This window comes from Myotis davidii, unplaced genomic scaffold (assembly GCF_000327345.1).
Source record: "Myotis davidii unplaced genomic scaffold, ASM32734v1 scaffold1581, whole genome shotgun sequence".
Classification (NCBI taxonomy): Eukaryota; Metazoa; Chordata; class Mammalia; order Chiroptera; family Vespertilionidae; genus Myotis; species Myotis davidii.
This window is the reverse complement of record NW_006291614.1, coordinates 8,201-17,054: the sequence shown is the minus strand read 5'-3', so window position 1 is coordinate 17,054 and position 8,854 is coordinate 8,201.

Genomic DNA, 8,854 nt, shown 5'->3' with positions numbered 1-8,854 from the left:
ATTAAAAGACAGACTTGAAAATATCACTCAGAGAACCAAAAAGAAAAAAAAAAACAATTAAAAAACAGGAGGATATCTTAAGGGAGTGTGGGACAATGTGAAACATAACAATATTAGAACAGTAGGTATGCCCAAACAGACCCACGCTCAGACACATCATAATTAAAATGCCAAAAATTAAAGACAAAGAGAGAATCTTAAGGCAGCAAGAGAAAAGATAACTGTTACCTACAAAGAAGTTCCCATAAGGCTGACACCTGATTTATCAACAGAAATTCTACAGGCCAGAAGGGAATGGCATGAAGTACGCAAGGTAATGGAAGCAAGGATCTGAGACCAAGATTACTATATCCAGCAAGGCTATCATTCAAAATAGATGGTCAAATAAAGAGCTTCCCAGACAAAAAAAAAAAAAATGTCTAAAGGAGTTCATCACCACCAAGCCAGCATTACAAGAAATGCTGAAGGGATTGCTGTAAGAGATTGCTGAGAAAAATAAACAGAGAGAAAATGTTAGCCATACAGAATTAAAATGGCTATAAATAAGTACCTCTCAATAATAACCCTAAATGTAAATGGATTAAATGCTCCAATCAGGGTGTAGGGTAGCTGAATGGATACAAAAAAATTACCCAACTATATGCTGTCTATAAGAGACCCACCTCAAAACAAAAGACACAGACAGGATGAAAATGAAGGGATGGAAAAAATATTTTCCATGCAAATGAAAAAGAAAAAAAGCCGGAGTAGCAATACTCATATCCAACAAAAATAGACCTTAAAAGCATCATGCTAAGTGAAATAAGTCCGTCAGAGAAAGATAAATATCATATGACCTCATTCATTTGTGGAATATAGTGAACAACATAAACTGATGAACAAAAATAGAGCCTGAGGGGGAAAATATATACTAGAATATAATAGAAGTAATCCTGTTATTTGCAGATTTTACATATTTCCTACAATTTTTATGATATAATGCTATATTAGTACAGTTTTGGTAATATTATTATACTTAAAATCCGTTTATTCTTGAAATACTAATGTTTATTGCATGTAATATTATATATGTAAGATCATTTTTCTTGAATAATTGGTGTTCATGGCATGTAACATCATATTTAAAATTGTTTTTCTTGGAAAAAGAAAAAGAATAAACTCAAAATGAGTTAAAGCATTAAATGTAAAACCCCAAGCTATAAAAATCCTAGAAGAAAACAGGCAGTAAATTCTCTGACAATGCTCTTAGAAAAAAAAAAAATATATATGTATATATATATATAGTTTTGTAATATATCTTCCTGGCAAGGGAAACAAGAGGGAAAAAATTTAAAAATGGGACTACATAAAATTAACAAGTATTTGCACAGTAAAGGAAACCATCAACAGAACAAAAAGACAGCCTATGGATTGAGAAAAGATATTTGCCAGTGATACATCTGATATGGATTAATATCCAAAATTTATAAAAAATTCATACAACTCAACAGCCAAAACACAATCCAATTCAAAAGTGGGCAAAGGATCTGAATAGACACTTCTTCAATGAGGACACACAGATGGCCATTAGATATATGAAAAGATGGCCAACTTCACTAATCATCAGAGAAATGCAAATTAAAATCACAATGAGATACTACCTCACACCTGTCAGAATGGCTATTATTAATAAATCAACAAACAACAAGTGTTGGCTAAGTAATGGTGAAAAGAGAACCCTTGTGCACTGTTGGTGGGGATGTAGATTGGAGCAGCCACTATAGAAAACAGTATGGATGGTGCAGAGAAAATTAAAATGAATAGCCTATGACCTACATTTCCACTTCTGGGTATAAATTTGAAGAAACCCAAAACACTAATTCAAAAGAATATATGCACCTCTATGTTCATTGCAGCATTATTTACAAAGATATGAAAGCTATCCAAATGCCCATCAATAGATGAGTGGATAAAAAAATGTGGTACATATATAAATGAAATATTACTTAGCCATAAAAAGGAATGAAACCCGTGCACTGCTGGTGGGAATGCAGACTGGTGCAGCCACTGTGGAAAATAGTATGGAGTTTCCTCAAAAAATTAAAAATGAAACTCCCATTTGACCCAATGATCCCACTTCTAGGAATATATCCCAAGAAATCAGAAACACCAATTGGGAAGGATATATGCACCCCTATGCTCATAGTTGTATAATTTACAATAGCCTAAGTGCCCATCAGCAGATGAGTGGATTAAAAAACTGTGGTATATCTACACAATGAAATACTATGCTGCTGTAAAAAAAGAAGAGCTCTTACCATTTGCAACAGCATAGACGAACCTGGTGAACATTATGCTAAGCGAAATAAGCCAGTTGGAGAAAGATAAATATCACCTGATCTCACTCATTTGTGGAATATAATAAACAACATAAACTGATGAACAAAAATAGATCTAGAGACAGAGAAGCATAAAACAGACCATCAAACCTCAGAGGGAAGGCAGGGTCAGGGGCGGGTAAGAGATTAACCAAAGGACTTGTATGCATGCATATAAGCATAACCAATGGATGCTGACACTGGGGCAGTGGGGGAATGTCCTAGGGGGTAGGAGTGGCCTGGGAGAGGTTGATGGGGGAAAAAGGAGACATGTAGTACTTTAAATAATAAAGAATAATAATAATAAAAGTAATGAAATTTTACCATCTCCAATGTATAGGTGGACCTAGAGGGTGTTATACTAAGTGAAGGAAGTCAGACATACAAATACCATATGATTTCACGCACATATGGAATTTAAAGAAGAAAATAAATGAACAAGCAAAAAGAAACAGACTCCTAGATACAGAGAACAGATTCATGGTTCCCAGAGAAGAGGGAGGTTTGGAGTTGGGTGAAAAGGTGAAGGGATTAAAAAAATTCAATTTGGTAGTTATAAAATAGTCACAGAGATGTAAAGTACAGCTTAGGGAATATAGTCAATAATATTTTTAAAATAATCCTTTATTGTTGAAAGTATTACATATGACTCCTTCTTTCCCCCATTGACTCACTCCAGCCCACCCCATCCCCCACCCCAGGCCTTCACCACCCCATTGTCTGTGGCCATGGGCCATGCATATATGCACACAAGGTTCTTGGTTGATTACTTGCCACCCACCTACCCTCCCCGCCTTCCCTCCGAGATTCCAAACTCTGTTACATGCTTCCATGACTCTGGATCCACTCCATTCATCAGTTTATTTTGTTACTTCTATTCCACATATGAGTGAGATCATATGAAATTTGTCCTTATCTGACTGACTTACTTCACTTAGCATGATACCTTCCAGGTCCCTCCATGCTGTCTAAAGAGTAAGAGGTACTTCTTTTTTACTGCTGCATATTATTCCATAGTATACTAATAAATGTACCAAATATGTTCTCTCATATAGTGAGCTCCCTTTTTGATTTGTTGATGATTTCTTTTGCTATGCAGAAGTTTTTTATTTTGATGTAATTCCATTTGTTTATTTTCTCTTTAGTTTCCTTTGCCCTAGGAAATTATCCGTAAACACATTGCTAGGAGACATGTCTGAGATTTTGCTGCCTATGGTTTCTTCTAGGATTTTTATGGTTTCATGACTTACATTTAAGTCTTTTATACATTTTGAGTTTATTCTTGTGTATGGTGGTCAAGTTTCATTTCTTGCATGTATCTGTCCAATTTTCCCAACACCATTTATTGAAGAGACAGTTTTCACTCCATTGTATGCTCTTGTCTCCTCTGTCAAGTATTAATTGAGCATAATGGCTTGAGTCAATTTCCGGGGTCTCTGTTCTGTTCCATTGACTATTATGCCTGTTCTTGTGCCAGTTATAGGCTGTTTTGATTACTGTGGCTTTGTAGTATAGCTTGAAATCTGATATTGTCATTCCTCCAACTTTGTTTTTCTTTCTCAAGATTGCTGCAGCTACTTGAGGTATCTTTTTGATTCCATATAAATTTTTGGAGTATTTTTCTAGATCTGTGAAATATGCTGTTGGTATTTTAATGGGGATTGCATTGAATCTATAGATTGCTTTGAGTAGTATGGACATTTTAATGATGTTGATTCTACCGATCCATGAACCTGGTATATTTTTCCACTGTTTATAGCTTCTTCGATCTCTTTTTTCAAAGCCCTGTGGTTTTCTGAGTACAGGCCTTTTGCCTTGGTTAAGTTTATTTCTGAGTATCTAAATTTTTGTTGTTGTTGTAATGGTAAATTGGATTGCTTGTTTAGTTTCTCTCGCTAAGAACTCATTATTGGTGTATATGAAAGTCATTGATTTTTGAGTGTTGACTTTGTATCCTGCTACATTGCCAAATTCATTTATTGAATCTAGTAGGTTTTTTTAAAATATATTTTATTGATTTTTTTACAGAGAGGAATGGAGAGGGATAGAGTGTTAGAAACATTGATGAGAGAGAAATATCAATCAGCTGCCTCCTGCACACTCCCCACTGGGGATATGCTCGCAACCAAGGTACATGCCCTTGACTGGAATCAAACCTGGGACCCTTGAGTCCACAGGCTGATGCTCTATCCACTGAGCCAAACCAGTTAGGGCGAATCTAGTAGGTTTTTAATGGATTCTTTAGGGTTTTCTATGTACAACATCATGTCATCTGTGAATAATGAGAGTTTTACTTCCTACTTTCCAATTTGGATGCCTTTTATTTCTTTTTCTTGTCTGATCGCTGTGCCTAGTACTTCCAGTACTATGTTGAACAGGAGTGGTGGAAGTAGGTATCCCTGTCTTGTTCCTATTCTTAGGGGAAATGATTTTAGTTTTTGCCCATTTAGTATGATGTTTGCTTTTCATTTGTCATATATGGCCTTTATCATGTTGAGAATGTCCCCTACTGGGGATCAAGCCAGCAACCTGGGCATGTGCTCTTTACCAGAATCGAACCTGGGACCCTTCGGTTTGCAGGTTTTCACTCTATCCACTGAGTCAAACCAGCTAGGGCTCCATTTGTTTTTAGGGAGAGTGGAAGAGAGAGGGGAAGAGAGAGGGGAAGACAGAGAAATATTGATATGAGAGAAACACATCGATTGGTTGCCTCCTGCATGAGCCTCAGACAGGGCCCAGGCTGGGGAGGAGCCTGCAACCAAGGTACATGCCCTTGACTGGAATCAAACCCCAGATCCTTTGGTCTGCAGGCTGATGCTCTATCCACTGAGCATACTGGTTAGGGCCATGTGATTTTTGTCATTCAATTTGTTATGTGGTCGATCACGTTTATTGATTTCTGAATATTGTACCAACCTTGCATCCCTGGAATAAAATCTCACTTGGTCATGTTGTATCATCTTTTTAATATATTGATGGATCTGATTTTGTAATACTTTGTTAAGGATTTTAGCGTCTATGTTCATCAAGGATATTGGCCTGTAATTCTCTTTCTTTGTGGTGTCTTTATCTGGTTTTGGAATTAGGATAATGCTGGCCTCATAAAAAGTGTTTGGAAGTGTTCCTTCCTCTTGGATTTTTTTTGGAATAGTTTGAAAAGTGTTAGTGTTAGTTCTTCCTTGAATGATAAAACTCCCCTTGAAGCCATTTGGCACCTGGGCTTTTGTTTGCTGAGAGTTTTTTGATTACTGCTTCTATTTCATCAGTTGTTATTGGCCTATTCAGGTTTTCTGAATCTTCCTGATTCAGTTTTGGGAGATTGTATTTTTCTAGGAATTTGTCCATTTCATCCGCATTGTCAAGCTTGTTGGCATATAGTTATAATAAATTTTCCACACTTTTACTTAAATCCTCTGGTCTGTGCACTCTTTCTTTGGCATCAAGAGACAGGACCCCAGGAAAAACCCTTGGCTCACTATTCCAGTTACCAGCTTCACAGGGATTTTTGTGCATTATCCCTTTAAGAGGATGTCTGAATTTCCAGTCTCTCCCTGGCAAACAGCAACCCTGCTGTTTTCACAGCCAGATTTTGTTTGGGTGCCCTTCTCAGTTCTGGTGCTCTCTCCTGGGGAGCCAAGCTTGGGGATTAGACCCCAGAGTTCTCAGTGGCAACCCCCCATAGCTGAGATATTTCTCCAGAACATTCTTAAAAAAGCTTGGTGCGTCTTATCACGAATGAGATTTTTAAAATTTGCATCATATTTATTCTTTTCCTCTTAAAATAGTATATTAAATGGTACATGTTAAATAAAATGCTATTACAAATATTATATTTTTCTTATTTTAATACATGTTTTATTGATTTTAGAGAGGAATGGAGAAGGAGAAAGAGATAGAAACATCAATGATGAGAGAGAACCATTGATTGGCTGTCTTCTGCATGCTCCTTACTGGGGAATTGAGCCTGTAACCTGGGCATGTGCCCTTGACTGGAATCAAACTCGGGACCCTTCAGTCCACAGGCTGACACTCTATCCACTGAGTCAAAACAGCTAGGGCATGACCAGATCTTTCATGCCTCTGCCCCTCCTACCAGTCTCTATGCAATCTCCACTTTTGGTCCTTGGTTATCAGGGTTCTTTCCAGTGAGTCTTCCATTGATTATTCAGGCAGTTTTCTGTATTTTAGTTGTAATTCCAGTTTGTTCCTGAGAGCATGTCCATGCAGCATCCACTTACTCCGCCATCATTTTTAGTCTTTGGATATTGTCAATAATATTGTCATAGATATACATGGTGCCAAGTAGGTACTTGTTGTCTAATCACTATGCTGTACACTGAAAATGAATATAAAATAATATTAAATATAAACTATAATGTAAAAATAAAATTTTAAAAACAGTTTTTGTGGGGTCTCTGTACTAAAGATTTATCTTGGGATATATAGGTCTGAATGAGCTCATGTTAATCCAATTGGAGCTTAGCTTGTCTTGCATGCCATGGTTTGTGTTAGGTGACTCAGGAGGCGACGTAGGAAATAAAGAGAATCGAGTCAATCAGAAAGAAAGGAAGAGAGAAAGAAAGAAAGAAAGAAAGAAAGAAAGAAAGAAAGAAAGAAAGAAAGAAAGAAAGAAAGGAAGGAAGAAAGGAAGGAAGAAAGGAAGGAAGAAAGAAGAGGTTTTAATCTGCATCCCAGTGTGACCCACAAACCCCAAGGCAGGGCCAGTGGATTAGCGCCAAGAGGGAGGAGGGTGCTTTGTTTTATACTGCAGTTGGGTGAGGGGCAGGGGCATGAACTGAGGAAGTTCCCGCCGCAGGGTATTCAGTAAGGACTCAGTATCTGTGTGGGGGTCATTGTGGATATCAGGGAGGAGCCTGGTATCTGTGTCTGGCACACTGATCTGTTAGAAATTCCGGGGAGGGTCCATTATCTTGTCACACATATGCATGCATCTGATCCTGGGCTCCCTCTGATCTAACAGTTTGGAGCAGCTTATCAGTTTTGAGATTCATGCAGTTAATTTTACAAATGTGGTTTTTGTTTCTCAATATGTTTGCATTTTAGAAAGATCATCAAGATGTCTTGAGAGGAAGGGATCAAGTGGGGATAGATGAGACTCAAAGAGACTCATGGGAGACTTTCAAGTAATACACAACATTTTAAAAGGCAGTGTTGGAACTGGATAGTCACCATGAATCAGGGAGTGGGTAACAGATGAAGAATAATGCAGAGGAAGCTATAGCAGCATGTGGAAACTGAATAATTGTAGGAGGAATAGGGAAGGATAAGAGATAGGGAGGATTTTGGGTTGACACCAGCCTTCTAGCTTGAGTGAATAGGGAGGAAGAAAAGGTTGACAAAAATATAGTAAGTTCAAGGTGAAATGATTACCCGTGGACATATTGGAGCTGTCCAGAGGACATTCACTCATTCATCTTTTAACAAACATTTATTGAGCTCTTATTATGTGCTAGGCTCTCTTTCAGGTACTGGGATAAATTAGTTAATTGCTTCCTCCTGACCCCAATCCATGCTCATGTTGAGTTTACATTTGAATGAGAGGAGACTAAAAAATAAATAATAAACATGCCAAATAAGTGAATTTTCTGGTGTTTTAGATTTTGACTAATGTTATAGGAAAAATATAGAGCCAGGTAATGGGATTAGGAGTGGTAGGGAGTGACCTGGGTGGTAATTTTAAATGTGGCACTAAGCGTGGGCTTCACTGAGAAGGAGGCCTCTGAACAAAGACTTAAAGAGGTTAGATACAAAAATATCTGGAGAAAGTATATTCCAGGTAGTGCTTTCAGGTAAAATACAGGACACCCAGCTAAATTTGAATTTCAACTAAGTAATGAATAATTTTTTCATGTAAATATTTCCCATGCAATATTTGGGATATAGTTATATTAAAATTATTTGTTTATCTGACATGCAAACTCAACTGCATCCTGTATATTTATTTGTTAAACCAGGGAACCCAATTTCAGACTAAGAAAACAGCTTGTGCAAAGGTCCTAAGAAGGGACTGTGCTAGGAAAAAACAAAAGGTCAGTGTGGCTGGTACACCACAAGGTTGGGGAGGGAGTGGGAGATGCTTAGCAGAGGCCACTGTGAAGTTGTGGCTTTAATCTGAATGAGATGGGGATGTGCTGCAGGGGTTGGGGTACAGGGAATAGGAGCTGACCTACTTGTTAACAGGGTTATTCTGGCTGCAGAGTGAGACTAGACTGGAGGAGAATGGAGGAAGCAGAATGATCTCTTGGTGACCTCTGGAAAAGGGACTGTGTGCAGGATGGTGGGTGATCAGAATTTGTTAGCTTTTTTATACTTCTGAAGAATATTTAAAATCTACACTAATAAAAGAGAAAAATGGTAATTGGCATACAATGCTACCCTTTTCATTGGCTAATCAGGGCTATATGCAAATTAACTGCCAACTAAGATTGGCCGTTAACTGCCAACAAGATGGCGGTTAATTTGCATATGTAGGCACA